The sequence below is a fragment of the Lutra lutra genome, chromosome 2 (genome assembly GCF_902655055.1).
Source record: "Lutra lutra chromosome 2, mLutLut1.2, whole genome shotgun sequence".
NCBI classification, from domain to species: Eukaryota; Metazoa; Chordata; class Mammalia; order Carnivora; family Mustelidae; genus Lutra; species Lutra lutra.
The window spans coordinates 207,042,036-207,054,437 of NC_062279.1; the positions used below are offsets into that span (position 1 = coordinate 207,042,036).

The window sequence follows — 12,402 nt, forward strand, 5'->3', positions numbered from 1 at the left end:
CACCCAGGCGCCCCTCTACCAAACATTTAAAGAAGAATTAATTCCTATTCTCCTGAAACTGTTCCCAAAAAAATAGAAATGGAAGGAAAACGTCCAAACTCATTTTATGAGGCCAGCATTACCTTGATCCCAAAACCAGACAAAGACCCAATCAAAAAAGAGAATTACAGACCAATATCCTTGATGAACACAGATGGGAAAATTCTCACCAAAATACTAGCCAATAGTATCCAACAATACATTAAAAGGATTATTCATCACGACCAAGTGGAATATTCCAGGTCACCAGGGCTGCTTTTAACTCTGGTAAAGTGGATATTGCCGTCATCAATGACCCTTTCATTGATCTCAACTACATGGTCTACATGTTCCAGTATGATTCTACCCACGGTAAATTCCACGGCACAGTCAAGGCTGAGAACGGGAAGCTTGTCATCAATGGGAAGTCCATCTCCATCTTCTAGGAGTGAGTTCCCGCCAACATCAAATGGGGCGATGCTGGTGCTGAGTATGTTGTGGAGTCCACTGGGGTCTTCACTACCATGGAGAAGGCTGGGGCTCACTTGAAGGGCGGGGCCAAGAGGGTCATTATCTCCGTTCCTTCTGCTGACGCCCCCATGTTCGTGATGGGTATGAACCATGAGAAGTATGACAACTCCCTCAAGATTGTCAGCAATGCCTCCTATACCACCAACTGCTTGGCTCCTCTGGCCAAGGTCATCCATGACAACTTCAGCATTGTGGAGGGACTCATGACCACCGTCCATGCCATCACTGCCACCCAGAAGACTGTGGACGGCCCCTCTGGGAAGCTGTGGCATGACGGCCGAGGGGCTGCCCAGAACATCATCCCAGCTTCCACTGGTGTGGCTAAGGCTGTAGGCAAGGTCATCCCTGAGCTGAATGGGAAGCTCACTGGCATGGCCTTCCCGTGTCCCCACCCCCTACATGTCTGTTGTGGATCTGACCTGCCGCCTGGAGAAAGCTGCCAAATATGATGACATCAAGAAGGTGGTGAAGCAGGCATCAGAGGGCCCCCTTAAGGGCATCCTGGGGTACACTGAGGACCAGGTTGTCTCCTGCGACTTCAACAGTGACACCCACTCCTCTACCTTCGATGCTGAGGCTGGCATTGCTCTCAATGACCACTTTGTCAAGCTCATTTCCTGGTATGACAATGAATTTGGCTACAGCAACCAGGTGGTGGACCTTATGGTCCACATGGCTTCCAAGGAGTAAGAGCCCCCTGAACCACCAGCCCCAGCCAGAGCAAGAGGAAGAGAGAGGCCCTCAGCTGCTGGGGAATCCCTGTCCTAACTTACCCCCCATAACACTGAGAATCTCCTAACCTCCACTATTTCCATCCCAGACCCCCTAAAGAAGGGGAGGGGCTTGGGGAGCCCTACCTTGTCATGTACCATCAATAAAGTATACTGTATCCAGCAAAAAAAAAAAAAAAAAAAAAAAAAAGCTGCAAGTTTGGTTCAACATCCACAAATCAACCAATGTGATACAATACATTAATAAAAGAAAGAACAAGAGCCACATGATACTCTCAATAGATGGTGAAAAAGCATTTGACAAAGTACAGCATCCTTTCTCAATCAAAACTCTTCAAAGTGTAGGGATAGAGGGTACATACCTCAATATCATCAAAGCCATCTATGAAAAACCCACAGCGAATATCATTCTCAATGGAGAAAAACTGAGAACTTTTCCCCTAAGGTCAGGAACACGAAAGGGCTGTCCACTATCACCACTGATATTCAACATAGTACTAGAAGTCCTAGCCTCAGCAATCAGAAAACAAAAAGAAATTAAAGGCATCCAAATTGGCAAATAAGAAGTCAAACTATCACTCTTTGCTGATGATATGATATTTTATGTGAAAAACCCAGAAGACTCCACTCCAAATCTGCTAGAACTTGTACAGGAATTCAGTAAAGTGTCAGGATATAAAATCAATGCACATAAATCAGTTGCATTTCTTTACACCAATAGCAAGAGAGAAGAAAGAGAAATTAGGGAGTCCATCCCATTTACAATTGCACCCAAAACCATAAGATACCTAGGAATAAACCTAACCAAAGAGGCTAAGAATCTGTACTCAGAAAACTATGAAGTACTCATGAAAGAAATTGAGGAAGACACAAAGAAATGGAAAAACATTCCATGCTCATGGATTGGAAGAAAAAATATTGTGAAAATGTCTTTGCTACCTAAAGCAATATACACATTTAATGCAATCCATATCAAAATCCCACCCATTTTTTTCAAAGAAATGGAACAAATAAGCCGAAAATTTATATGGAACCAGAAAAGACCTCAAATAGCCAGAGGAATGTTGAAAAAGAAAGCCAAAGTTAGTGGTATCACAATCCAGACTTTAAGCTCTATTACAAAGCTGTCATCATCAAGAGAGTATGGTATTGGCACAAAAACAGACACATAGATCAATGAAACAGAATAGAGAGCCCAGAAATAGACCCTCAACTCTATGGTCAACTAACCTTCGACAAAGCAGGAAAGAATGTCCAATGGAAAAAAGACAGCCTCTCCAACAAATGGTGTTGGGAAAATTGGACAGCCACATGCAGAAAAATGAAATTGGACCATTTCCTTACACCACACACAAAAATAGACTCAAAATGGATGAAGGACCTCAAAGTGAGAAAGGAATCCATCAACATCCTTGAGGAGAACACAGGCAGCAACCTCTTTGACCTCAGCCACAGCAACATCTTCCTAGGAACATTGCCAAAGGTAGGGGAAGCAAGGGCAAAAATGAACTATTGGGACTTCATCAAGATCAAAACTTTTGCACAGCAAAGGAAACAGTTAACAAAACCAAAAGGCAACTGACAGAATGGGAGAAGATATTTGCAAACAACATAGCAGATAAAGGGCTAGTATCTAAAATCTATAAAGAACTTATCAAACTTAACACCCAAAGAACAAAGAATCCAATCAAGAAATGGGCAGAGGACATGAACAGGCATTTCTGCAAAGAAGACATCCAGATGGCCAACAGACACATGAAAAAGTGCTCCACATCACTCGGCATCAGGGAAATACAAATCAAAACCACAATGAGATACCACCTCACACCAGTCAGAATGGCTAAAATTAACAAGTCAGGAAATGACAGATGTTGACAAAGTTGTGGAGAAAGGGGAACCCTCCTACACTGTTGGTGGGAATGCAAACTGGTGCAGCTGCTCTGGAAAACAGTATGGAGGTTCCTCAAAAAGTTGAAAATAGAGCTACCCTATGACCCAGCAATTACACTATTGGGTATTTACCCTAAAGATACAAACGTAGTGATCCAAAGGGGCACATGCACCCGAATATTTATAGCAGTAATGTCCACAATAGCCACACTATGGAAAGAACCTAGATGTCCATCAATAGATGAATGGTTAAAGAAGATGTGGTGTATATATATACAATAAAATACTATGAAGCCATCAAAAGAAATGAAATCTTGCCATTTGCAATGACGTGGTTGGAACTAGAGGGTATTATGCTAAGCGAAATAAGTTAATCAAAGAAAGACAATTATCTTATGATCTCCCTGATATGAGGAAGTTGAGAGGCAATGTGGGGGATTTGGGGGGTAGGAAAGAAATAAATGAAACATGATGGGATCAGGAGGGACACAAACCATATAAGACTCTTAATCTCACAAAGGGAACTGAGGGTTGCCGGGGTTGGGTGGTAGGGGGAGAGTGATTGGGTTATGGACATTGGGGAAGGTATGTGAAACGGTGAGTGCTGTGAAGTGTGTAAACCTGGAGATTCACAGACCTGTACCCCTGGGGATAATAATACATTATATGTTAATAAAAAATATTTTAAAAATTAAAACAAAAACAAACAAAAAAAATGTGATCTGTAGTAGTGGTTAGTATAAATGTCCCTTTGGAGTATATTAAAGGTTAGATGATTCACCTAAGACTCAATTTTAGTAATGAAGACTTTTATCATGTCTCAGCTGATTTGTGGTAAGCATTCAATTAAATTTTTTACTTCATACTTTTTGCTGCCTTTTTATTCAGCTTTTATTTTTTTCCATTCTGCTAACATTTTTCTTCAACTTTATTATATTTTATATTATTATTGCCACTCTTGGTTTCTCTGTATTTGTATGATATATTCCCGTCACCTAAACATTAAGTTAGTAGTTCTGTGCCATTTACCTTTTGGTTCCTTATCCATTAAAAATAATTTTTTTAAATTCTCAGTTTGAGTGTCTTTACCTTTTTACATTAATTATGATGATTTATGTTATTATTCTGACTTGTTATTCTGTCATAAGTTCTCTATTTTGCTTCCATTTCCCCTCTATCTGTTTTCTATTATGTAGAATGCATTACTTTTTTTTTCCTTTAGAGATCTGAAAAGCACAGTCAGCATAGTTTCCTAAATTCTGTTTTAAAACTTACTTGGGTCTATTTTTCTCTTATCTGTGAAAAGAGGAAAACAGTGACTATTGTCATTCATGTCCCTCCAGCTCAGATGATACACTTAGTAAGCTGTCCTTGTTCCTATTTCTCCCTCACACTATGGTTTTGCCGATAAAATCTCAGATTTCAGATCTAGTTAATTATTAATTACTAGCTCAATATTATGCCATTTATCTTGTAGGTACAATGCTTGAAATTTTAAAGAACAACTCTATTTTCTGAGTTATGTATATTTATTTCTTAGTTGACTTAAGTATATACTCAAATAATTGTTTTTTATAGAGAATTTTGGGTGACATTGCCTGTGAGTCTAAAATCTGAAAACAACTCTTACAGGCATACAAACAATCTTAGCTCCTCAGAACTCCATAAGAATTTTTTCCTTGTCATTTAATTTTAGAAAGAAATGTCTAATCTGAGTTCACTTTGCTTTTTTCTCTCTATGGTTCATGGGGTCATGTCTATGTGACTGTGTGTATCACCTAAACTGCAGTTGTTTCTATTAAGTGATTTTCATTTGATTTTAATGTTTTAGTGATAGTGGTGACTTTCATTTTTTGCACTTTTTCCTGATGTTAGATTGTTCTGTAGGAGAAGAAAAAATTTTTCTCTATCACAGGGTCTGAACTGGGGTTTGTGTAACAAAAGATGGATTAACAATGAAAAATAAGCTTATGAATGTTTATCATGCACGTAACATACGGCATACTCAGAGGTGAGTAACTCAAAGAGGTGGCTTAGAACTCCATCTTAGATGTACTCTTCAACACAGAACCGTAAGTTTATAGAGAAATGACAGGGAAAAGGGAAGTGGTTTTAGGCTTATGCACAGAAAACTATGGGAAGGTAAATACATGGGACAAAACTAATGAAGTAAGATCTGTTTGTGGATTTCCCTGGTGTCAGTTGTCTTTGGGATAAGAGTCAAGCCCTCTCCAGGAAAGGAAAACTTATACCCTATCTAAGGCAGAAAAGGGGCAGGGTAGAGAGAGATTTTCCTGCATTTGTTGCTTCTCAAATTGCTTTCCGCTCAAAATAATTTCTATTTAGGTCAAAGAGGCATATCTTGGGGTGACATATTCTGGATTACTCCAGTCCCTTTCACATAAAGCACTCCTCACATTAATTTTCTTCATGGGAATGGTAGAAGAATTTATCGCAACAGCTCTTTCCTTGTTTTAGCTGCTGCTCAGGCACGTAGCCTAATGACCATGCAGATTCTCTGGTAGTCTTGCCCATCTCTCTGACAGATAAGTTGCCATTAGTCTTGGCATTGAGGGGCCACTGTGACCTGTCCATCTACTCTCCTCAAGTGCTGATCTTCAATAGGTAGAAACAGTGAGTTGGCTCTCCAGGCCTGCAGCAACTCCTCCATGTGAACGTAAGATCTAGCAGTGACTCTTTTAATTTTCCTTCATGGAAGTGATACTCTTCAGAGTTTCCAGAGATGATGCAACCTTTTGTTTTGATATGTAGTTAGTCATTTCTAAGGAAAAATCTGGAAACTGTGTTTGGATCTTCAATCTACCATATTCCCTGCACTTGACAGGTCTTTTTCTTCCATCTGATCAAACTTGGAAAAGGGAAGAAAAGCTGCATTTCATGCTTCCTGAGACATGGAAGCCGTACAGAAATGACATCCAGGATATGCAAAGGGTAGGGTGGTGCACCATTAGTATGTAAAGCCTTGCTTGGATGGATGGCTGGCAGGGCCAGTGGGAGAGAGAGACCTCTGCTGGGACCCAGCATCTTGCGGTTTGGAAGAAACCTTTCAACCAAATAGTTCGGGTCTGATCGCACTTCCTACTGCTGGCTAGCTGTACTGTGTCTCGCAGGGTGCAGCCTCCCTTTTTTTTCTGTGGTTCTTTGACACCCCCACCTCCCTGCCAGCCTGGTGTGGCTGATCAAGCTGTTCAAACAACTGGAAGACATCAGAAGTTAAACACTCATTATTTTAATTTGATGCTAATCATGTGTTAATGAGACTAATCCTTGCAATGATTCAGGTAATTTGCTTAATGGCTGCCCAGAGTACAGATTACAGCAATCAGTCACGTCTGATAAGATGTCTGTTGTGGAGAAGGCTGTCAGGTGAATGAGGTGGGAAAAGGCTCAGGAGTGAGGATGTGATGTCAGGCATGTTCTGTGTGGGAGAGTAGGGCTTGAGGGAAAAAGACAGCTCCGAAACCCCAAATTTCAACCAGAAATGAGCATCTCAGTGCTCTTGTTCAGGAAGAAGTTAGTGTTGACAGGCTGTCTCAGTTACAGTGACAAACATTGAAAAAAGCAAGAGTTTGAGTAGAACTGGATGCACAATTCATTTTGTTCTGGAGAAATGATTAAGTCAGTGTAATGTCAGTGGTAGGCATACTCCTTTGTTGAGTTTAAGTCTCCTTTACAAGCAAAATGTCAAAGAAAGGAAGAAAGTCAATCTACGCAGAGCAAAAAAGATAAGTTTTTCTTCTCAAACATAGGAAATGTACGTCAAAACCAGATACGCCAACTGAAGCCTTCAGTTTTGTTACATCCGAGGTACTGTGAGTCCACAGGCACGTGGAGACAACTGCCCCTGTGCTTGGAGTCATCAGTACCAAGCTTGGGAACATCCTGCGCTCTACAGCATCACTGGGCTGAATCACGACGCATCCTTTGTTTCCTTAAAATACTGTAACTTAACAGATGACTCAATACAGACATATAGAGATCACAAAGCATTTAGAAAGTAGCACGTTAAAAAAATGCTGCCAATTCCTGTACCCCTGGGGCTAATAATACATTATATTTTTATTAAAAAACTGAAAAAAAATTTTAAAAACACTGCCAATTATCTGTGTTGGCTTAATTTCTGCATAATGACAGGAAATTTAAAGTTTTATAGATACAGGATGTTTGTTGTGTCAACCTTCAAAATAAAATAGCCGATTATTTTACTAGCAACGTGAATTAGTTCGGAAATAGAGAAATAAAGAAACAAGGGAGGAGCAGCTCTTCGATTTTAGGAGGAAGGGAATGGGGGGTTAAACAAAAGTCTTATTGGACAGAAGGTAGGGTTCGTGTGTTGTTTCCGGGGTGGACGGGGATCTTTCTTCTTTTTCTTAGAAGCAGGGGATAATGTTCCTCCATGAAAAATGTCCTTCCGGTCCCTCTTCTGGCGGGTTGAGCGCGCCGCCACCGGCGTCAGGATGCGCGCGCGAGCGCCCCCTGCAGGGCCCCGCTGCATTCCGGACCCGCTTTCCTTCCTCTCATGGGGAACGTTAAACCGCTTCACTTCCACAGCACGTCGGTGAGGACGGGCGAGTGTGAACGAGACGTAGATGGCCGCATGCGGGTAGTTTTTGGTTTGTTTCGTGTTTAACTCGGTCATTTGGAAATACTCTTACGTCCGCCGTGCGCACTGGTGCGGTTCTGTTGAACGCGTGTTTGTCCGCGTCTCTGTCGTGTTCGTGCCTTCGGGCCGCCGCGACAAAGTCCCGCGCTGCGCGGCCGGCGACCCGCGAACATTCGCGTCTCACAGTCCTGCAGGCGGAGGCCGCGCGCGGAGCCCTCGCGGACTCACTGTCTGGAGAGGACCCGCTTCCGGACGCTGGGACCTCACACGGCGCGGCGGGAAGGGACTTCTCGGGGGCCGCCTCTGGAAGGGCGCTGACCCCAGGTGGGAGGGCCCCGCCTCGTGCCGCAGTGCCCTCCGGAGCTGCCGCCTCCGGGTGTCCCCGTGCTGGGGGTCAAGTCTCCGCGTGGGGACCCGGCGGCGGAGCTGGAGCGGGGACGCAGACGTTCGGTCGCGGCCGTCGTCTTCCGCGCTGCTCATCTGTGAGAAGAAGGCGCGCGTCGGCCTGAGCCCGTGACGAGTCCGCTGCTGCGCGAGGGAGCCGGCGCGCGAGGGAGCCGCCTGGAGCTGCCGCGATGCTGCACGTGCGAACGCGAACTTTCGAGGAAAACGAAATCCTGCAGCACGAGCGGAGGACTCCGCGGCGTCATTGGTGAGGGGGTCACCCGCGTCAGCCGCCGCGGACAGACAGGACGCTGGACGGTCAGCCGTGGGGACTCGGGTTACAAGTGTTTTTCTCCCTCGTTCAGAAGCCACTTGTCATCATGACAGACTTCCACGGGCCGCCGTGTCGTACCGCGTCCGTGTAGCGGCGACATGCTGTGGATGACACGTTGTTATTTATCTATTTATTTTTATTTTTTTTTAAGGTTTGACTTCGTTATGTGTTTGAGAGCGAGCGAGCGAGGGGAGGAAGGGGCAGAGAGGGAGGAAGAGAGCCCCAGGCGGACTGTAGGCCCAGCGTGACGCCTGCTGTCGGCGCCGGCTCGTGACACGGAAACCGTGACTGGCGCCCAGATCGAGAGTTGGACGCTTAACCAACGGGCACCCCCGGACTTTCATTTCGAAGGATCCAAGCGCTGATTGAGAAGCAGCTGATCTACCAGAGAACCCCCGCTGGAGCTTCCCCGGGGCTCCAAGCTTCGAGGGCGGCAGGCCCTGGTCTCCCTGGTCGGTCCCGTGTCGTTTCTGTTCTGACTTTCGTCCGACTCGCTGTATCCGGGGAAAGCTGGACGCCTATTTGGCTCGCGGAAGACAAGATGTTTGCCCCAAAGCCAGAGGCAAACCCTTGATTTCACTGGACTTTGCTCCACGGATTCTTTTTTATTATTATTAAAGATTTTATTTCTGTGTTTATTTGAAAGAGAAAGAGAGAAAGAGAGAGCGAGTGTGAAAGGGAGGAGTGGCAGACGGAGAGAGAATCCCAAGCAAATGCTGCCCTGAGCGTGGAGCCCCATGCCCGGCTCGATCCCATGATCCTGAGATCCTGACCTGAGCCCAAATCAAGAGTCAGAGGCGTAACCAGCTGAGCCCCCCGGATGCCCTCCATGGATTCCTTATGATACACTGTGTCTTCCACTCAAGTGAGGCAAGAAATAAATCATACGGAGGACATGAAGTGAAAAATGCTGAACAACTATATTAATGGAAAGAAAGTAGAGATTTGGTTGGGGGGGATAAGGTGATGGTCACAATCTTTCACTAATTTTTAAATATTTGTGTGTTCATGATATGTGTATTATCTACACAAACCATATTAAATTTAGATGCTGCTCTAGACTATCTGGTCCTAGGTCTTTTCTCTGTAGCAACACAGTACAGTATATCGTGGCATAATTTTTTCATTCTTCCTTTTTATTTGGACTTTGGTCTCCTTCAGAAGGTAAGCTAAGTAGAAGGTCCTCGAGGGTATACTTACACAGCCTATCAATAGTGCAGTACATGAACTGGGCTATTAAAATGACCTTGAACATATATTTCTGTTGTTATTAATGGAACCTGGAATAATACTCTCAAAAGTACTGTGAAGTATACATTTCATGTAGAGATTGTTTTGTTTGTAGAATATTTTACAGATTCTCCTCCTTTCTTAATCTTATTTTCCATGGAATTTATTTTTTTCCCATGGAATTTAATGGACAGTACAGGTTCATGAGATTTTCAGAGTTTCTCAGAATTTTTCTAAATGTTAGATTAGTTGAGAAAATTTATTCTTGCAGTACCTGCATTGCCAGGTTCTTCAAATACCAAGAGTAGATTATTTTGATTAAATTATGCATATAATGAATTTAAGGAAGAAAGGTATTCTAGATAAAGGGACAATTTTCTGTCTTGCATTTCTTGTGAGAAGTTGGTCTGGATTAATAATATTTTTGTTTCTAATTTTCAACTTAAAAATTAAGTATTGGGGCACCAGGGTGGCTCAGTCAGTTAAGCATCCACCTTCAACTCAGATCATCATCTTGGGGTCCTGGGATCGAGCCCAATATTGGGCTCCACACTCAGCAGGGAGTCTGCTTGTCCTTCTCCCTTGGCCCTTCCTCCTCCTTGTGCTCTTTCTTTCTCTAATAAGTAAAATCTTAAAAAAAATAAGTATTAAAATGATGAATAAATTACCCCAACTTCTAGATATAAGAATAATGTTATTAGTTTAAATTGGCTAACATTAAATTCTCATTTGCAATTATTACATTTTTGCAAATGGCTTGGTTAATTTTGGAAGGCCAATGTGATTTTCAGATTTTACTACTGAACTAATAAATCTAGTAAAGGAATTCATAGCTCTATAATAAGTTAAAATTGATAAGAGGGTCTCAAGTACGCTCAAAATCAAACAAAAAAATCTTTAAGCTTTGATGCTATACCTTCCAGTCCCACTGGGTTGGCCACATGACACAAACAGCTTGGTGAACTAGCCCCCCTGTGGCTTTGAGCCTGTGCTCCAGGCCCCTACATTGATTCTCTCATGGGGCTCTGTCCCTTTGATTTTTTTGGGCTGAGGTCTCATGATGTGGCTCCCCATTTAACACGTAGTTGGAGGACGCATGTCCTCCACATCCATGCATTCTCTGTGATGGTAGAGACAGCGCTGTACAGATGCTGCCAGAATTTGCGGTCTGTGCTCTCTGGAGGGGTGGCCGCCATGATCCACACTGGACTGTGGGGCCTGCTGGAGCTGCACCTGGGGCAGATACGGAGCATGGGAGTGAAGGACCAGAGCCCACAAAAAGAGGTGGGACTGGCAGACAGACAGAGGTTTCCAGTGGCCTCTCCTTTGAAAGTCTTCTGCTCCCTGGGCTCTTGCATTCTGAACCTGTGATGAGGGTGGCAGCTTTGATTATCCCTGAATTTCTTCCATTGTCTTGGAGAATCACTCCTGACTTCTGGTGAGATCCTTTTTCATACTAATTTCATCAAACTGTCAGCCACACCCTTAGTGACCTCACTTTTGCAATACGGATAGGCTGAGAATTTGCCAAACCTTTAAGCTTCCTTTTACTTAACAATTCTGTCTTTAAAATGTTCTGTCTTCTCCCATTTACTATAAGCAGTCTTGAGGAGACAAGCTGCACCTTCAACACTTTGGTTAGAAATAGCTTTAGCTCAATATTTAATCTCATTGCTCCCAAGTTGTGCCTTCCACAAAGCACTAGAACACAAACACAAACACAACTTGGTCAAGTTCATTGCCAGGGTTTTTTTTTTTTTCTTCTAGCTCCCAATACCATGTTCTTCATTTCTGTGTGAGACCTCATCAGAATGCCCTTCATCGTCCATATTTCTACCGATATTCTCTTTATGATTCTTAGGTATTCTCTGACTGGGGCTTTCTCTACAGCTCTCCTCTCTTCTTTCTGAGCTCTCACCAGACTGCCTTTAAAGGTCCATTCACAAGAATATAGTACTGGAACAGCTGAAAATCCCTAGGCAAAAAAGGGGGTGGGGAGAACTTTAACCTAAACCTTGTGCCTGAACTGCCATTTAATTCAAACTACATCATGGATTTAAATGTAAAACTATAAAACTTTTAGAAGAAGGAGAAAAGCTTTTAAATCTGGGGCTAGTTGAAGAGTTCTTAGACCTGACTTGATACCAGAATTATGATCCTAAAAAGGAAAAAAAAGTGATGCATTGAACTTCCAAAATTATGAAACTTTGCTCCGTTAAAGACCCTGTTGAAAAAAATGAAAATATAAGAGAAGCTTAGGGAAAATATTTGCAAACCACATGTATCAGAAGAATTGGTATTTAGAACATAAAAATCTCAAAACTGACAAGTAAGGAAATCAATAATCTCTATAGAAACCAGGCCAAATATGCAAACAGGTATCTCCCTAATGAGAATGTACAGTTGACAAATAACTACATGAAAATATATTCAACATCATTAGCCATTAGGGAAATGCAAATTAAAACCATAAGGAGTCATCCTTACAAACGTATTAGAATAGCTAAAATAAAAAATTGTGGCAACTCCAAATGCTAGTAAGATTGCAGAGAAACTATATCACTCATGTTCAATTGTGTGGATGTGAAATGGAACAGCCACTGTAGAAAACAGTTCAGCACTTTCTTTTTTTCAATTTTGAATTTTATTTTTTTAAAGAT

At 42.7% G+C, this 12,402-nt stretch overlaps 1 pseudogene; it reads left to right on the forward strand.

Moving 5' to 3' along the window:
• The first annotated feature begins 307 nt into the window (after positions 1-307).
• LOC125093901 (glyceraldehyde-3-phosphate dehydrogenase-like) lies at positions 308-1,328 on the forward strand (annotated as a pseudogene).
• Positions 1,329-12,402: the final 11,074 nt, after the last annotated feature.